Source organism: Triturus cristatus, chromosome 2_2, assembly GCF_964204655.1.
Source record: "Triturus cristatus chromosome 2_2, aTriCri1.1, whole genome shotgun sequence".
Taxonomy (NCBI): Eukaryota; Metazoa; Chordata; class Amphibia; order Caudata; family Salamandridae; genus Triturus; species Triturus cristatus.
Window position 1 is genome coordinate 225,730,233 of NC_140582.1, and position 20,036 is coordinate 225,750,268.

Here is a 20,036-nt window from a genome sequence, read left to right on the forward strand (position 1 = left end):
GTTAATCGTTTGTGCTATCACTGCGTTCTTTCGACGATTCAAATATGTTCGTTCAATCGCCCTTCGGGGCACCACCTGTTCAGGCCTACCTTCAGCATCATACCAGCTTCATCCGAAAATGTGTTACGGGTGAGATGGAAGGCATGCCTTTTAGATTCTGTCCACGTTGCCATGCAAAATTCCTGCACACGACTAACCCCTCATGTCCAAACTGCGCCTTTCACCTGACCACACAGAAGCAGACAGTGATGCGTGCAAGTCATTTAGGTACAAGAAAATCCTTTAGGTTCAAAGGGCTTGTCGACTGGAAATGTCTCACAAGACCACAGACACTCCCAAAAGTTTTGGCAAAGAACACACCCAAGAGGAGCCTACCCTCTAAGAAGATGAGGCTTTCTCGATCGACGAAAACCCTTGCGAGAAGGTAGATCTGGAGATGCATGTGCAGTACTGTGACCCTAGTCCCTACTCCTCCAACCAAGCCGACCAAAACATCTTTCGGCACTTCCCAATATTGACTAGATGACTAACTCGAAGTCGGCTGGTGCTGCATCTCTAGCGGAAAACCTGGTGAGACATTTGGAGAGATGAGCAACTTTTTACATTAGATTTGAATGAGCAAGTCTCCCAAGGATCCTGGACTTGTGCCCACTCTAGATGCTAATTTGTATTACCTTTTATTCAGACAATTTGCAAAGGTATCTGTATCTAGATTCCTTCAACAGTGCCTAGGACTTCCAGGTTGAACTTCCAATCATATTGCTAGTTGAGAAACCTACTTAGGTTGTTGTTCGGAGATTTAGAACTCCTGTACAGACTGAGACCTTCACACCATGCACGCAGCTGTGCTATCCTACACTTTTGTTCAACTTGTCAAACTATGGTATTTGTCAAAGAATGGTATCAACATTTAGCAGCTTACTGCAGGCATTCAACTTGGTTTAAAATTAATCCCTCCGCAAAGCACAAGGATGTGAAGGACTGGGGATGCCCCTAAAGTGAACACACATGAATACTAGATAGTGACTTCTTAAGGCCAAGGGAACAACGACTGCTCGTAGCAGCTGAGATTCTGGGAAGGGGCACAGAACCTTTTTTGTTTATATATGGCAGGTGAGTAGACAGGCTCTTCCAGAGTAAATTTCATTCACCCCCTCCCCCCCGCCAAACTAAAGTCCCTCACTTTCAAATAAATGGAGTGAGTCTAGCCCAGAGTTTTGTCTGCGTTTTAAATGGCTAAATGTACACATGCATGTGGATGGTGTCTTCCCAGAGAAATGCAGACAATAAGGCAAGATGAAGGTTTATCTCCATTTGACTTGCCACCCTTCATCGACCATGCCTTTTGCCTAATGGCAAGTAGCCTGTCTGGAAAGGTTTATTGAAATCCCATTGAGGCTGTCTGAATAAATAACTGTTCAAATCAGTCCTGCTGCTTGGCAGCTCTGCGTACACAACAGGTCATCCATGCTAAGGATGTTGGGTCTGTCACACCTTTTGACCAGTTTGGGCCTTCCCCACCCTCGCCTGTGGAAGTAACAGGGAAAACTGATCCCAGCTGTGGTAGTCCTATCAATTGTAGACACAGCATTCCTTTCAATGGATCAATACTATTGCTCCCTGAAAGGATTATGAAGAAGCCCTTTCTAGGCAGTAACCCTTTCAAGAAGAACAGTGCATGCCTTCAACTGGCACAGGTTATTTCTTTGCGGTTCTGGGATATTTCAGCTATGAGATCTTTAATAGATCTACTTTTTACTTTTTTAAAGAAATTTTATTTTTATTGTAATTTTACAAAAAAGAACACATTATAGACCGAGGTAGATCGAGATCACAATTATGCCTAAATCATCATGACCGGTGCATAACGACAGTACCAAAGTTTGTGGCCGGCTGTCTAATCTCTCTACTCTTCCCTTCATATTCCACTTGACTAGAGTAGCAGCAGTTGTAACTAGATTGATCCCAAGGAAATCACGAACCGTAAAGAGTCGGAAACCGCATACAATAACATTCCTCACCCTTAATGACCAGAGTTCCAATCCTATATACTCCTATCCTCAGGCACTCAACTGTGCTCATGATTCCAGTCTTGTCCTCTCGCCACCTCATGGCAGTGCACTGAAGTATATCCTCCATCGCTCTTTCATCGATTCGGATTTCTCGCATCTAAACTCCGTCCACTAATGATCACTTCCATCCGGTAGCATTCCCAAGTTTCTATGGTTGGCCCCCATGGTTTGGTCCACTTAAGCTACAACAATCTCTTCACTAATACCAATCCTAGTGTTACAAACCATGCAGAATTTTCATATTGCCGAGTTGACCTATGATGCGTAATATGCAATGTTTAATAGTAGCACTCATTCGGTTGTCAGTGATCTGTGTCAGTCTATGCACTACCTGCGCCAGTACATATTATGCTCAGCGTAGTTCAAGGCCATGTGTGAGAATGTGGCCTCCCTCGTCCTCATCCAAGACACGCCAGGGCCCTAAGAGGATAGATTTTGTGCAGCTTAAGGAGGGGGTCATATGTGTCTAGAGGAGAAATTTAAAATGTGCTACTTGGAAACATGCATCACCTCCGTCACCAGCGTGCATGTCACCTCCATTTCACATCTGTCAACTGTTCCCCTAATTCAGTCTCATAATTATTGCGCTTTGGTGGAGGCCTTCAGCCGATCTGAGCCCTGTACATAATTGTTACGAGCCTACGACACATTCCCATCTCCAATAGCATGCTCATGGCAGCCGTTGCTGCAGGATCACCAGGGAACTCTCCATATTCCTCCGGCTGCTTTTGCCAATTCGGCCTATTCAAATAATTGACAGGGCCTCTCTAAATTTTTCCTGTACGTCCATGAAGGAAATAAACTGATCAATGAGGTGTAGATCTCCCAGTGTGCGAAAGCCACTTTACTTCCATTAAGCTACTGTCATTTCTCTGCTCAGTTTTAGGAGGGGCTACAATTCTTTCATGTCAAGAGATCTACAGTCACCGCCACTTCCCATGCCAGTGACGTCTGGCGCAGCACATGCAGGATTGACTTGGGTAGTTCCTGCCTTTCAGTGTTACTGGCAGTGCTTTCCCCACATCCTCACACTCAGACGCTTTTACCATTCGTATCGCACCACCGTACAGCATGCTGGAGCAGCGCAAGCGCAGGCAGGCAGCAAAGCTTATTAACTGAAATTATTTTTGACCATTGTTACTATTTATTACAAATCTCCTTTAACACACCTCAGTTCAGCATCCAGAAGAATGCAAATAACTATTTAAGAGTTCAAGTATACAGCCATATATCTTTTTTACATTTTTATTGAAAGCAGACCTGAACGACTACCCAATCGCCCAAAAAAACACATTCTAAATATTCACTGGCAAGAACTATCATTCTGGCAAGTATTGGTTCCCCAAACACTTCTAATGAGTTTATACCCTGAAGACGGTCATTAAACACAAGTGCCCAGATATGGAGTATGGCAGACAGGTTACGCCATTTCAAACGTGATGGATAAACCATCCACCTTAGTACATGTGGCATAGAATATAGTGCAGTTGTATTAAGGTCGGCCGAGTATCTGTCATGTTTGTGACTGAGTAACCCGTCTGGCAATCTCTAGATTATATTAATCTCAAAAGACTATGTAAAGACGAAACTGACCAGAAGTAGTAAGCTTGAACATTTATTTCATATTAACCAACAACGGGTCCAGGGGGGAGCCCTGGACGCAGAACAGAACAGCGTGCAGGTGGCAGGATGATCAGCTGTCAACTGTCAACGGCAGCTAGCAGCTGGTGACCTCACCCACGGTACGGGTGCCCGGAGGCGTCACCCGAGAGCACACAAAGAAACGGTGTCCACGCAGGGACACAATAGTGAAACACAACACATCTTCCTCCTGTGAAAATGGGGAGGAAGATGAAAATGGAAAATTGGTAGAACTGATTACGTGCACACAAAATCTCTATATCTAGTAGGTGGCCCTAACAGTCTTCCAGACCTACTGGTTGTAAAGGTGTCAACTTTATATCGTTCTGGTAATGCAGGTAACATCCGTCTGACTCTTTCGTTGGTAGTGAGCAGTGGTTGTCTGTCAACATTTCCAGTACTCACTCTCTCTCCATGTCTACTATCTGGTCTGTCCTTTGTGTTATCTTCACAGTCAGTTTCCTCATCAGAAAAGTCAAGATGTTTATTCTCCTTTCCTCCTCCGCTGTTATCTTTTCCATCCTGGAACGTGCTGGTAGTAGAGTCACTACTTTGGTGCTTGAATGGTGCAAGATTTGAGAAATGCCACACTCTTCCATCACTAAGTAGAGCAGAGTTGCAGTAGACTTCTTGTAATGTTAGAGGAGGTGTGAATTTGTCCTTTCCTTTGGCAACGTATCCACTTCTCTTTACTTTAACCACATCTCCTTCCTTTAGACTTACAGGCTTACTCCCGTGCTTTTTGTCATAATAGTTTTTAGCGGATGCTTGCGACTGCCTCAGTCTTTGCAACACCTGCGGTGCTGACCAGTCTATTCTCTTGCTTGTCCTTATCCATCCTACATTGTCTCTTGACAGTGGGGTTCTACCACGCATCATTACAAAAGGACTGAGGCCGGTGGATTCGCACGGGGTTATTCTGTACGCCCAGACAGTCTTTAGGATTTCCTGCTTCCAATCCAGATTGTTGCTGTTGGCTATCTGAATTACACCTTTTATAACCCTGTTAAACCGCTCCACTGCCCCATTTCCGGCAGGATGATACACAGACGTGGTCTTATGGATCATGCCATTTTTCTTGATGTAACTTTGAAACAGCTCGGAGGTAAATTGAGTTCCGTTATCGCTCACGATTTTTTTTGGTAAACCCTCACGGGTGAAGGCCTCATCCATGAACTTCACAATGTTCTTAGTTATTGGATCCTTAGTGAATCTCACTTCTGGCCATTTTGTTAAATGATCAATCATGACCAATACATACCATTTTTCATGGTTGTCTTGAATGGGACCCATCACGTCTATTCCCACTCTTTCCCATGGCATACCTGGTATGGGTAATGGCTGCAAAGGTGGTCGGTAAGTCACTTGTGTTTTGTCAGAGTTAACACACAAGGTACATACCCTTACTGTTCTTTCTATGTCCAAATTTATGCCAGGCCACCGGTACATTTCTTTTACTCTCCCTTTAGTTTTTACAATTCCTAAATGTCCTTCATGACACACCTTCAGTATTTTACTTCTTATTGTGCAAGGTGGGACATATTTTCCGCTTCTTAGAATGAACTCGTCTTCATATGATAATTCATTCTTTGCTTTGTACTCATCAGTAAGTTTAGTTTTCTGCATCCAACCAGTCTTGATCATCTTTACGACGTTGCTCAGTATCTCGTCTTTCTCCTGCTCCTTTAACCATTCCTCCCTGGTTATTCCGCCTGCTTGATCTAATACACCAGCAATGGCATTCTCCTCCATTTTTGTTTCTTCATCTTCACTTGCTTTACCTACAGGCATTCTACTCAAGAAATCGGCTACGACATTCTTTACTCCAGGGACGTATTCCACTTCGTACATGAAATCGAATAAACGCACCGATAGTCTTGCCAGTCTAGGGGACGCAGTATATAAACCCTTTGTTGTTAGCACTTTCGTCAAAGGTTTATGATCAGTGCATAGTGTCACCTTCCTGCCCCACACGAAATGTCTAAAACGTTCTAAAGCCCACACACATGCCAAGGCCTCACGTTCGATGACCGAAAAGTTTTCCTCGGCAGGGGTGAGTGAACGTGAGGCAAATGCAACAGTGTATTCGTTACCGCTGGTGTCTTTTTGGGTCAACACTGCCCCTAGACCCTTGGTGCTGGCATCTGTGGTAACAAAGTTTTTCAAGGTAGAGTCAAATCCTTGAAGGGGGAGTGCGGTGCACAAGTCAACCTTTTGAATTTTTCCTCACATTCTGTTGTCCACACAAACTTGTTTCTCATTTTAATGAGCTGTCTCAGTTCATGAGTTTTTTGTGAAAAGTTTTTTATGAACTTGGAGTAAAACTCCACTATCCCCAAGAATGATCTCAATTCATCCTTATTAGTGGGGGTGGGTGACTCCTTCATCGCCTGTAGCAGTTCTCTCTTTGGACTGATACCGTCCCCTGTAATGCAATGACCAAGGTAATTTACAGACGTACACGCAAATTTGCATTTTCGGTACTCCGCAGTTAAACCCTTGTCCTCCAAAATGCGGAGTACTTGATGCACTCTGTTGTGTTCCACCTTAGTTCTACCCATGACCAAGATGTCGTCCTGGAATATTAGGATGTCAGGCACACCTTCAAATATGTTGTTCATGAGCCTCTGGAACATCGCGGCTGCTGATGCGAGGCCAAAAGGAACACGCGTGAACCTATAACATCCGAATGTCACAAATGTCGTTAGTTTCTTACTTTCACGGTGGAGTGGCACTTGGTAATACGCCGACTTTAGGTCTATTGTCGAAAACCACTTTATACCTTTTGTCGTTGCTAACATTTCATTTATCTTTGGGAGTGGGTATTGTTCAACTACTATGCTTTTATTCAGGTCACGAAGGTCCACACAGTCTCATTTTGCCATCGGCTCGTTTCGCAATCACCAAGGGTGCAACCCACTCTGACGCTTCCACTTTCTCAATTATACCTTCCTCAAGAAGTTTATCAAGTTGGTCTTTCACCTCTTTTCTTACGGTGAAGGGTATGTTTCTCACTTTGTGCACCACAGGTATATTTATTGGCTTAAGTCTTATTCTGTGTTGATACCCAACCAAGGCGCCTACTTTTCCGCTGAAAATTTTTGGGTATTCTTTCTTTAGTGAACTTGCAGGGTCATTGAATTCTGTCACACTCAGTACTGGGTCACTCCTTGTAGGATCTAACATTATACCCAAATTTCCCTGGTCTTTCCACCCCAAGACTGATGGACCAACCTTTGCAACATACAATTTTCCTGCGGTTTCTCTGCTTTTGAATTCAAATTTTAATTCTCTGTATCCACAGACGTCTATTCGCTCACCTGTGAAAGACCTTATGATTATATCTGGCCTCTTCAAGTGACCTTTATTACATCTTTGAACTTTTCCAACCATACCTTCTCATTTATTATCGTGTATGGCGACCCTGAGTCTGCAACGATGCTCATCTGTATTCCACCAAAGGTCATATTACACATCGGTTTCTTCGTTTTAGTAGCATTTCCTTCATTTGTTCCTACTTCTTGTTCCTCCTCAATATTTAAGATGAACATGTTCATGTTTTCATCATTATTTTCTTCTTGTTCATACTCATCGGAACCTCCCACTATCCTTATTTGCTTAGACTTCCTCCTATTGCATGCTTTCGAAAAATGACCTCTGATGCCACAATTTGTGCATTTAGCATCTCGTGCAGGGCATTTTAAGTCATTCGCCAGATGAGAACTACTGCCGCATCTGTAGCATTGTCCCCATTTTTGTCTTCATCTTTCCTGAACGGTGGTTTGAATTCTTTCTGTCTCCAATTCTGATTGGTCTTTGTTTTTTGATCATAAACTCTGTTAACATTTTCACCATCCTTTTTGTCCTTATTTTCTGTTAGGACTGCCTTAGCGCAGCGGCCTGTTAGCTCTGCCTTGCGCGCTATATCAATTATATTCTGTAGAGGATACTCTCCCTTCGCCCATAAATTGTCTTGAATATTCTCGTTCGACCTTGGCATCACAATCTGGTCCTTTATAATCTCATCATGGAGCGCTCCGAATCTACAGTTTATCGCTAGATTTTTCAATACAGATACATAGTCATCAATTGATTCCTCCTTACCCTGTTTACGATGGAAGAACTTGTAACGATCCACTCCTACACATACCGTTGGTTTGCAGTATGTGTTAAGGTCGTCTATTGCATTCAAAAATACATCTCCTTCATTTTCTGCTCTCACTTTTTTGTTTATTGAATTATAGACTTTTATGCCTCCTGCCCCAAGACAATGCATTAACATTTTGTATTTCCTTTCAGGTTTCACTTCATCATCCTCCTCCAGAGTGGAGATATCATTTAAAAAATATTCTCTCCATTCCTCCCATTTAAGTGTTGGTTCTCTGCCACCACGTAGAAATGTTTCTGGAGGGGATAAATTCCATATGCAACCAGTAGCCATTTCACTTCCTGAACAGTTTTAGTGTTAGTTTTTTTCGCTGTGCTGCAAGAACAACTTTGCTTTATTCACTGTGGATTTTGAACACGTGAATGAAGAGAATTAATTTAGCAGTGCTATGCGATATTTGTCAGTTTGTAAGGTAGATTAGTACTGTATATTATTCTCAAAGTTCATGCTGTACAAACACCATGGTTTGTTTATTTCATGTCGTCTTTACTTTAAACAGTGCAGATCCTTTGTCGTCAGATCCAGGCTACATGAGTTCGTTTTATGTAAGAATCACGTGCATAACAAACGCGTACTCCGGTTAAACCACAATAGTATTACACGTGCTATTCACGTACGCTTTGTTGCCATGGCGGCGCAATGTTTATCTTCCTTAAAATTGCACACGCGTTCCGTCCACGTACGCTGGAACGCAGACTTCTTTTTTTTTTTAAATGGCCGCCACGTTGTTGATTGTGCGTGATGTCGTCACAGGAACGACAGAGATGACGCGCTGTTCAGCTGTTCTAAATGGCGGTTGACAGTTCGTTGACAGTTCGTTTTTTTTTTCAGTTAGCCGTTTACAACATGACGAGAAATACTTCTTTCTCCCTTGCGGTCGAATTCAATATAGTACGCACATCGTTTCTTCACCAAAGTTATTTGCAATACTCAGTTTTCTTTTAAGGAAATTAACGCATTAAGGCTTGTAATTCCATTTAACCTTATAATTACATAGGTTTTCCTCAGATTAAATTACTCGAACCTGCCACGCAGACTTGGACAATTTCTTACTTTTTTTTTGCTGTATAAGGAAGACTCCGTTGGAATTTTCAGATTTCTTCCATTTACGATTAAAATTGCTCTGATGCGTTTCTCGTATTTATTTTCTTCCTCGCGCGGGTTTTCCCGTTGTTGGTCCTCGTCGCCACTTTGTAAAGACGAAACTGACCAGAAGTAGTAAGCTTGTACATTTATTTCATATTAACCAACAACGGGTCCAGGGGGGAGCCCTGGACGCAGAACAGAACAGCGTGCAGGTGGCAGGATGATCAGCTGTCAACGGCAGCTGGTGACCTCATCCACGGTACGGGTGCCCGGAGGCGTCACCCGAGAGCACACAAAGATACGGTGTCCACGCCGGGACACAATAGTGAAACACAACAGACTAGGTTTCCATCATGTTCTTCGAAACGTTTAAGGAGTGATTTTATTAGAGTTGAAAACAGAGGACTCAGTATGCAGTATGACAGGCACTTCCCTGTTGCCTACCTCTGAAATGTCAAGACCATGTTTACTTTTGTGACTCAAATACAGGTAACAAATGGGTGCAAAAACTCACCCTCACAACTAACTCTCGAATTATGAAAGAGGTTGTACATCGCCCCGCTTTCCTAAACCCAACAGTCCACTGTCAATGTGTGAATAAGTAATGAAACTCCATATGGTTAGCTACATCCATATTGTGGCACGTTTCAAAATAGTTTGTGCAGCCAAGTGGAACATTAGCGTGCAACTCAGCAGTGTCAGTGTAAACATTTTGATTAACATAACCACAATTTGAACCTTTACACCTGTAGATGAAACTTAGCAGTTCTGGTCAGCCAGGCTGTCTGCAGTACTAGGTTTGAGGTAGCAACCCGGGTGCGCTGGGTGGCCAGGTTGAATACTGTGAAACCTGTATTTTTGGGAGGCTTTTAAAACATTTTGCTGGTTGCTTCCCACAGTGGAAGGCAACAGGAAGTTTCTTTCCAGAATAGGAAGGAGCGAGGACCATGTCTAAACTTCTTAAAGGCTTCCAGAGGTTTTTGCCAGAAATAAAAGCCAATCACTGTATAGAAAATATAGCACAACAAACTACGTTTTTGGTTAAAATGCAGAAATCCACAGCACACTATTTTGACAGTGTAGAGCAGTCCACGGGAGCAAGCAGAGTGGCAGAGGAGCCAGCATGGAGTTGTACAATGTTGGTAGCTTTCCAAGTGTACTAGGTGTTTTCTAGCATGCTCAAAAACATGAACTGTAAGCCAATCATCCTTTTACTTATATGGTGGGAACATTTAGAATTTTCTTTCACTCCTTACAAACAGGACCCGTAAACAACCACTCAAAGTTTAGCCCCACTACTCATGTAAAACTTATCCAGATGCATAAGTGAGTACATTGATGCCCTTCACTATCAACTACCAGGTTACATGTTAAAAACGCTTCAATCACATTTACACTGGCATTCAATGATAATAGCTTTTAGTTTTCATCCCACGAATTTAACCAGACTAGGGCACCTGACCCTGATAAAAGCAAAAGGGTGAAAATAAGCAATGACTCATCTAACCCTCTTTTTGATGTAAAACTACACGGTTTTGAATGGACCAGCCACGGCTAGGGCATCTTCTAAATGCCAACCTGTGCAAGAAAGAATTATCATAATGTAGGAAAACATAATGAAAAAAAGACTTCACCTTGGCCGTATTGTCAACAGCACCGTAGTCCGTGGAAATGCCACAGCCAAGCACCGTAGTCCGTGGAAATGCCACAGCCAAGCAGGCAAATTTTGTCAAAGGGAGCATAGTCGTCAATCTTTGCAACAGAAATGTCTGCCACCAGGGTGTACTCTGAGAAGGTGTTGGTTCCCATGAAGTGGTAAAGCTGTTTCCCTTTGCAAGTGAAGCGGCTGGTGTTATCTGGCATCATTCCTCTCCCTTGAGGCACCCTGTTATAGATATAAAGAACACGGAGATCATACTGGGTGTTTCATGGCAGGGTCGCGGGTATTATTGTGGACCATCAAGTGGAGATTTAATTACCTCTCTTGCTTTTACGCAGAAGCAAAGACATGCCTGGTTTACTGTAATGCATCATTCAATAAGTTAGGTTTATCGATTAAAAGCAAGTACACAAAAACACTGAACTACGTTTAACTTCTGCACACAGCCAAAATAGAAACTTTAATTGCAGTTATAGAATATGCTTAATACAGTGGCACCTATTGTAGGTTCTTTTTGCCGTCTACTAAAACAGGCAACATGTAAGAAACTGAATTGCAGCTTTAAATGTATAGACACTATAAAAATTACTCGCCTCTATAATAAATTATGTTCTCCATCTTTCAGCTGTGTACGAAATCTGTATTTTCTGTATGGTCATCCCAGATTTTTCAGCTTTTGCAGCTTTTGGAGGATGTCATTTTTGTTGGCTTTAGAACCCTGTACACCTTACCCCTATCAACCAGTACTAAAGAGCATGTGCTCCCCCTTTAAATATGGTAAAATTGGCTTACCCCTTTTTTTAACCATGTTTAACTGGTTTGCAAGTCCCTAGTGTATGGAGTACCGAGTGTACAGAGGGCCTGGAACTTTAAATCCACTTGTGACCTGCAGCACATTCTGTGCCGCCACATCAGTGGCAGGGCAATCATGGCTCAGGTCTACCACGGTCTTCTGACTTTTGCAGTGTAAATCCTGTAATGTACCCTGGCAAAATAATTGACAGGTAAAAAAAGTCCTTTAAAATATTAGAGTCACCCCTATGTAAGCCTTGCTGTCTACAAGGTAGGGTGCATAGTATTAAAAAGTAAGACATGTGTAGTTATTACCACATCCACACAGTGACTAGGCCAACATGCTATTTTCACTGTGGTAGGCTTAGCTGTCCTATTGAGAAAGTCAGAGTACATATTCAAATACTAATACTGTATCTTGCGCTTGGGACAAACTAGAAAAATATTTAAATAACTTTTTAATAGTTATAAAAGAATTAGATTCAAAGCTGAAGTCGGATTTTAAAAAAATATTAAGGAAAAGTAATTTAAAAAAAGTTTTTTTTCCTGCCTGAAGTTCCTGGAGACTGACTTGCATTGGCTTTCCAGCTTCACCCTGGCAGTGATCAGCATTGAATAGGTGTGAAATGCCTTGCAGGAGTAGACAATAGGCAGGCCTGAATGGGCAAAGATGACTTTAATGTCTACTTAATGTACTGTTCCAATTGTTATGACTGGCTTTGTACCCTGTTATTTAGGTTTTCACTTTTCCTCTTTGTACATATTTTCAGTTTTGGGATATTTTATTGGAATCTAACCCTTTATTATATTATGGATCTTAAAGAACATATGATGAGTTTTGTATTATTGGACCGATATTCCTCAGTTTATTAAAACAGTTTAGCACAATGAAACTGCACATTTTACTGCATTACCATTTCAAATGTTTATAACGTACCCTTTATGGTTATATTTAACCGAAATAAAAGATATATGACGACTCAGAGTTCAGCAGAACATGCATGGTGGGAGCTGTGGGCCTCCTTTTGACAGCACATGTCTATTGAGTCACATATACCAATTGGAGCACACTTGAAAGGGAGAGAACATAAAGCCATGACAATCCTTGTATATCACCTGTTTGGTGGATGAATGACCCTGCCTTTGACCTACCAGCCTGTGCTGTTGTGGGTATAGTGCAAGCCTAAAACTGGATTTTAGAGTGAGGTGTATGATGACACTACGATTACCACAGTATACTTGCCCTTCCCACACACACCCAGACCAAGTTTAGAGTACCCAAATATTTTTACCATCTTGAAAATGCAGACATGTGACGTTTGAATAGGTATAATAAAGCAAACAGGAACTATAGGTCAGGCATGGGAACTTCAACAGCATTGGTAAGGGATGGATCAGGTGTCACCCCCACTCACTGGCTAGTGCTAGGCATATATGGGGCACCTCCAGGCATCCACTTCAGACCACCTTTTGGACCCGTGGAAGACTATCCGTGGACTTGACCTGCTGTCTGTAACAGCAGAGCATGTCTGAAGGACTGTACCTACTCCCCCTTATACCCAGGACAAAGAAATGGACTTAAGAGGCCTTTTCCTTAAGTACCCAGCAGCCCAGTGGCTCTAGGACCTGAAATTGACCCAGCTGTTGACTTCTGTCGGACACCCTGTGAGCACCTAAGTGCCTACCCTGAGGCCCTGGTGACTTACAAATTTAAAAAATCATATTTCCTGTGTCCCTTATTGGATTGTCATTTTGGGGGTCAATATTATAAAAGGTTACTCTTTTTCTTATGTGGATTGTGTATCGTTTTGCATTTGACTTTATTACTGTTTCGGTACTGCATATATACTTCGAAATTACCTAAGGTTAAGCCTGTCTGGGGTTATTAATTTAGTGACTGAGGTTTCGCACTGATAAGGGTTGGGACAGTTCCTAGAGGTGGGTAGTTACTCACCCCAATTCATAATCCAATTTCTTAAAAACGTCTTGTAAGATTATGTGGATTGACTTCCTATTTGGCAAAAGGTAATGGTGTACCCTATACTCTTCCATCTAAAACGCTAATGGATCATTGTAGGTTGAAGTTTCAAAGTAGGGAATAGAACTGAGCAAACATGACTTTAGTCTATGGTTTAATGTCTGGGTCCTACCGGGAAGATCACTGAGGTAGCACTTCACTGTTGCAGTTGGCAATTGTCCAATACAAATGTGATCAGGCATAGACCTGGCAGGGTATGCTCAGACGCGAGTCCCTTGCTCACTTTGCCACTGGATTCAAGCAAGCCTGGCTGAAGACGGCTGAAATGCCAGAAACCGGTCCTAGGAAGCTTGTTTCCGGTCCAGGGAAGGCATGACTTGGCAGTTCGGGCTGGACTGTTCCCATGAGGCACAGGGGCAGACTGATTTGCATATGGCCATGTCTGAATTGGGGTGGCAGAGTGGGCTAAAGAACGGTGATGGATCAAACCCAGATCTGTTGACTGGGTGTGAGTGTTTGATTGGTTCTGATGCTCCGTCCATCACCACCCCTTTTGTACCGATCAGGCATAGACCCCTCCATTATTTTAAAAGCAGAGTGTGCGCTATAAAGTGACATCAAGAAGATGGAATCAATAGTATACTGGTAAAATGTACACATTGGTTAGCACAACGGGGAAAAACACCTTTTCCAGGGGGGGGGGGAATTGTTGGAGAGTAGGATCTGCACTTATGTTGCCCCCACTTTTTTTCTGAGGTTTACACTGGTTTCTGGCTATAGTCTGGCTGGGACCCTGTTCTCTCTAAACAACTTGGAGTGCATATTAGATGCACTAGTGATTGGATACTGTAGTACCTTATGAGCCCCTAGTATATGTTACCTTAGGTGCCAAGGGCATAGGTACTTCACAGGCCTACCAGGGGCTTAAGCATGCATTATGCCACCCCTGGGAAGCAGACTAAATCTGACACCACAGGCCTGCTACTGCAGCCTGGGCGAAGTAGTGTTAGCACTCCTCACTGAAGTATAGGTTCCCTATATCTCACCTTACACACACATATAAACCCATCAGTCGGGGCATGGCCAAGCAAGCCACGATGGCGGAGGCAGTCTGCTAAGGCTCCGCGACCGGGCAGCCCAAAGGTCGATATACAGCGTCGCTATGGCGGTGTGAGCGCTGCCATCAACACCAGAGCGGCGGCGGAAGGCCACCTTGGGCGGTAACGACTCCAGGGAGAAGCGTCCCAACGGCGCCAGCCAGCCCCGAGACGACCGGGGCCTTCGGGGAAAGATGGCAGCGGCCGTCTCGTAGTACCTGGCGGGACGCAAGAATCAAGCCAGCAGCGCCAGCCACCCCTGGAGGGGACCACTGAAGGCACCAGTACAGGGACGGACGCCCCCCCCGACCCGGGAGGGGCGGCGGATACCCCCCAGACCGGCCTGGCCGTGCCCAGACGGGGGATCCCTCCAGCATTCAGGGTCAGTGACGCCCCCAGGCGTCCCCGGAGAAGACACGAGGGGTGAGCGGGGGTGTCGGCCCCCTGGGGCTACCGCGGGCACAGACAGCCGTGAGACATCGGGCCGTAGGAGGACCGTGGAGGGGTCCGGGCGCTGCGAGGCCCACTGCCTGACCCAAACATGGCCGCCGCACAACATCGGCGGCGCTGCATCTAAGGCTTCAGCCGCGCAGAGAGGGGTGCGAGGCCGAGGGCAGCGCCGACTTCTGCCAAGGGGTCATAGGCCCGACGTCCGCGCAAATCAACCAGGGAGGCGAGGGGGACCCCCCCGCTGCCAGATGTCACCATCGGATCGCCCCCCTGGGGGCCGGTGGACCGAAGACCTGCGGCCAGAGCCCACGGTCGCACTGGAGGGGACGGGCCGCGGCGGTGTCCCCACGGGGGCGAAGTGGACGGGGGCCGCATAGCGTTCAGAGATTGGGGACAGCACCTCAGAACACTCGGAGGGGCGCCCTGTGGTCGGGGCTGCCCCCTCCCTAAACCTAGTGCCGGCGGTGCCCGATGACTGGTGACGAAGGGCTACAGAGGCGGAGACGGCAGCAGGAGGAGATCGATTGACGCCGAGAGGCCCTGCGGCCCTTGGGCTGACACCCGCTTTCCCACCGAACAACTCCCACAGGGGGAGTCGCCATCGGGGTGACTGGCGACCCGTCGAAGCGGCCCCTGGCAGGGCAGAGGAGGGGATATACGCACACACTATATCCCACACATGAAACGAACAGCCAGGAGACGGCCGGAGACTGTGGTGGCCCCCGGGAAGGACCCACGCCCGCTCCGCCACGCCCTTACGGCGAGAGATCGCCGGTTGCCGTTTGGACATGGGGAAAACACGATCGACACAGCAGACCACGATACCGGGGACAGCACCGGAACACCAACCACAAGCCAGGGTGATGGAGATGCCCACGGCCACGCAATCGGACCCGGTCATCACAGATAAGCTTGACCAGGTGCTGGCGGCCATCGAGCTCTCCCGGATCTCCATGGAGGAACGCCTCGGGTCCATTACCACAGACATTAGCCTGATACGTGATGACCATCGGAAGCTGGCGGACCGGGTGAGAGATGGGGAGACCGCGATCTAGGAACTCGCACCAGTGGTGACAGCCCACAAGACTGATACGGACATTGCCGGATCGACAGGCCACCATAGAGTAGCGCCTCGATGACCTGGAGGGACGCTCCCGAAGATGCAACATTCGGGTGATAGGTCTCCCAGAAGGAATTGAAGGGGCGACACCACGGGACTACATGGAGACCTGGATCAAATCCTTTACCCCTCAAGCGGAACGAACGGCCTTCACCATAGAACGGGCTCACCGGGTACCTTCGGGCAGACCGCGCCCGGGGCTCCGCCCCTGCCGATGATAGCCAAATTCCTACACTTTCAGGACAGGGATGCGGCCATCCGAGCGGCCCGGACCGCGGGCCCTCTTCAGGTGGAAAACAGCCACGTCATGGTGTTCCCCGACTATGCCAGGGCAGTACAACAACAGCGCTCATCATTCCTGGAGGTGAAACGCCGGTTGCGGGACAATAACTGAGAAGTTGGCCTGGCATATGCTGGTCACTAGTTATAGTGGCCACCTTGCACCAGTCCAATTCGACTCTTGGTAGATAGGTTTAAAGACAACCTTTTAAAGAAAGCTATCCTAGTGGTAGCTGTGGAGAGCAGCCTTCAGGCTAAGTCTCTGAGGAATGTAAAGCAGCTTGTTTTACCTTATAATCTCTTGAATTAGTAAATGAAAAGACACCACACAGGTATATATATCAAATATATATGTATTTATTTCTAAATATACTCTACTAATCTCTATGAGATTAGAGCCAGGTAAACATTCAAAAGATCAACAGTTCTCAATAAATTAAGCACAATTATGGCTGTAGCCCTAGGGGCTTACCAGACCATATACTAAAATAGTGGTATAACAAACTCGACTTGCAAAAGTAAGAGGCCTAGGGCCTTGGGAATCGCTGGGGCTTCACTGCTGCAGTGTTTACAGGTAAGTAATCAGCCCACAGGAGACGCGTGCAGTGTCTAAACACACACGCGGGTTTCTCATTGGTTTCAATGCAGAATGTCGCGGTTTGTATTTTACAGTTCTAGGGCACTTCGGAGTGGACAACAAGCAAACAACTTACAGGGTAAGTACTTCGATAGCCAATGCACACTTGGGCACCGTAATGCCAGAGTAACCTCACCCAGGGAAGCCGGGTGCAGAGGTGTCCTTTGGTGTCGGGTCGCGATGCTGTTTTCAATGGAGATCGTGGAAGTCTTGCTGCTTGTGTCGTCGAGAGAAGTGTCCGCTGGAATCCGAAGATGGATTGAAGTTGCAGAAGACCTAGAAATTGAGGGGACAGAGTTCAAAGTCACTTGCCAGTGACTGGTGGCCAGCAGGATAGATGACCACAACTGTCGAGTCTCTTTAGGTCGCTGATGTCGTTTTGTCTCTCCGCTCACGAGGTCCAGGAGGGATCGATGAAGACCAGCAGCTGGATTCCGGAGGTCCCACGACGTCTGCAGCTGTTGGCGGTGTCGGCACTCTGATTGGAGTCAACAAACCTTGGCAACTGCAAGATTGTCGATGGATCCGACCAGCAAGGTCCGATGGACTTACCCAGCGAGGGTAAGTGAGGGCAGGCCCAGAGCAACCAGGCGAGCCCTTGGAGTTGAAGCAGAAGTCTTCTGGAGGGCTGCTAGCCAACGGGCAAGCAACCACGAAGACGCCTTTGCAGGAAAAGGTTAACAACAGCCCACGGTCACTCGGGACGGGGTAGGCCGCTGAAATTCGGTACTAGACCTGCTCAGGACTTGGACAACAAGTGGTCCAAAGCACAACTTCGTTGGACGTAGTTTAGGGCTTGCACTCGAAATCAGTGCACGGTTCCCTGGTATTGCCGTTCCTCGTCACTTGTGGGGTCCAGATGCCACAGCTTCACTGGGGACTCAAAATGGCCGTCGAGAGGTCAGGAAATCCGCTTCAGGAGACGCAGGGACTTCGGGCTCCGGCGGGAGCGGTAAAGTTTCCAACCGTAGTTCAGTAGTTTTGGTGCCTACCAAGCAGGGGAGTCACTCCTTGACTCCAAGGGAGATCCTTCAGTCTTCTAAAGGTAGTAGAAAGTTGAAGGGCCAGGATTCTTCTTCGTAGAGCGTCGTCCAGGTGTATCTAAGTTGCATTGGCAAGCTTTGGTATCTTATAGTGGAAAGATGGGATGGACTAGCTCTATGGCCACTCCTCTAGGAGGGCCAGGGTAGTGGGTGGTTACACCCACTTCCCTTTGTCCAGTTTTGCGCCAGGACAGGGGCAAGCAGCCCCTGAACCGGTTTGAGCTGGCATATGCACAGAGGAGCCTACTGCTCCCCCAGTGCAGGACTTCAAAGCACTTTAAGAGTGCACCCACCCAGCTCCAATACACTAAATCCTGTCTGGGAGGTTGTGACACCTCCCTGTGACAGGAAACCCTTTGTTGAGCTCCCTCCACTGCGAGTTTCGGTCAGCAGCAGGAGGGCAGCCCGGTGTCTGTGCTGGTGGCATCCATTTTGTGATGCCAGGGCCTTAGAAGATTTTCTACCGGTTAGTACAGTGTGTACATGTCGTCCCCTCTAGAAGGGTGGGATCCTACTCCCACACCAGTTACTGGTGTGGGAGTAGGATTCCAAGTTGTTTGACACCAAACACGACATGTTTTGATGCAGTCATTCCAAAGTTAGCATTTACCGCGAGGTTATAATGCACTTAAGAGTATATGGTTTAACCGCATCCACAAACAGCAGCAGAGAATAGACTCTGCCAGCTGCAGAGGGGCCCTGCTCAGGCAGGAGCACCCCCTCACATAGTAAACCAAGCACCCTGCCCTTGGGATTGATAGGGCCTACCATAGGGGTGACTGATAGGTTTATATGTGTGTGTATGGTGAGATATAGGAACCTATACCTCAGTGAGGAGTGCGAACACTACCTCACACAGGCTGCAGTAGCAGGCCTATGGTGTCAGATTGTGAGTGCTTTCCAGGGGTGGCATAATACATGCTGCAGCCCCTGGTAGGCCTGTGAAGTACCAATGCCCTAGGTACCTAAGGTACCATATACTAGGGGCTCATAAGGTACCACAGTATCCAATCACTGGTGCATCTAATATGCACACCAAGTCGTTTTAGGGAGTAAGCAGATAGGCTGGGGTCCTGGATAGCAGGATCCCAGCCAGACTAGTCAAAAACCATTCAAACACCAGGAAAAAAGTGGGGGCAACCATATAGTCAGATTCCACCTTCCTACAATAACATACAATACTCACTGTTCCCGGCCCGTCTCAAAGTCGTCCACGAGGACACCACTCACTTTTTCATGGCTGCTGAGGAAGCAGCCGATTGGGCGGACCACCACTGCCAGCGGGGGCAGCGGGATGCCCCAGCTAGACCTCACACACGGACCAGGTCACACCCCGGCAGACGCAAGGCACGAAAATCACAGTCACAGCGATGGCAGGACGGCCGAGACCTTCACGACCAACGTACAGAGCATTCTCCAAGCCCGGATCTGATCCTCAGGGAGGGAAACCGGGCAGTGCAGGCGGTGGCAGCGATGGGACCCAATGCTACTGGTGAGGGGCTGGATGAAGCACCCCACATCTTCACCTCGGAGGAGGAGGAAGAGGCCCTCCCCGCTCGATCCTCCGCGAACTCCATCCTAACAATCCCGGACACTATGCTACAGTCGGATACGGGTTGAAGAAGCACCCATACAGAAAAGACATGGACCCACAGGTAACCGCACGACATACATTCTGCACCCACACGACCTGAACAGTTCACACCGCTCCAGCACCCCTACAACTGTGCTGTCAACTCGGCCAGACGACGAATAACACTCCTACGAATGCCCGGCATGCTCCAGCCTTGGCGGCGCACGTCACCCCCATTGTTTTGTTCTGATGGTAATATCCCTAGATTAGGGAGAGACTGTTTGGACGCATTGTCTTTGCTGATGGGTCCCAAGTATTGGGACGGTTTCCCGATCACAGTTCTGGTTACTTACCTGTTTTTCCCCACCCATAATAGTTTCTACCCTAAGGAAACCACACATGAGGAACACGCCCGACACCGAGGCGCCTACGACACCCCA

General features: G+C 46.6%; 1 pseudogene; it reads right to left on the reverse strand.

Moving 5' to 3' along the window:
• The window catches only part of LOC146862076 (alcohol dehydrogenase class-3-like), a 182,776-nt pseudogene that overhangs the window by 16,885 nt on the left and 145,855 nt on the right, over positions 1 to 20,036 (reverse strand).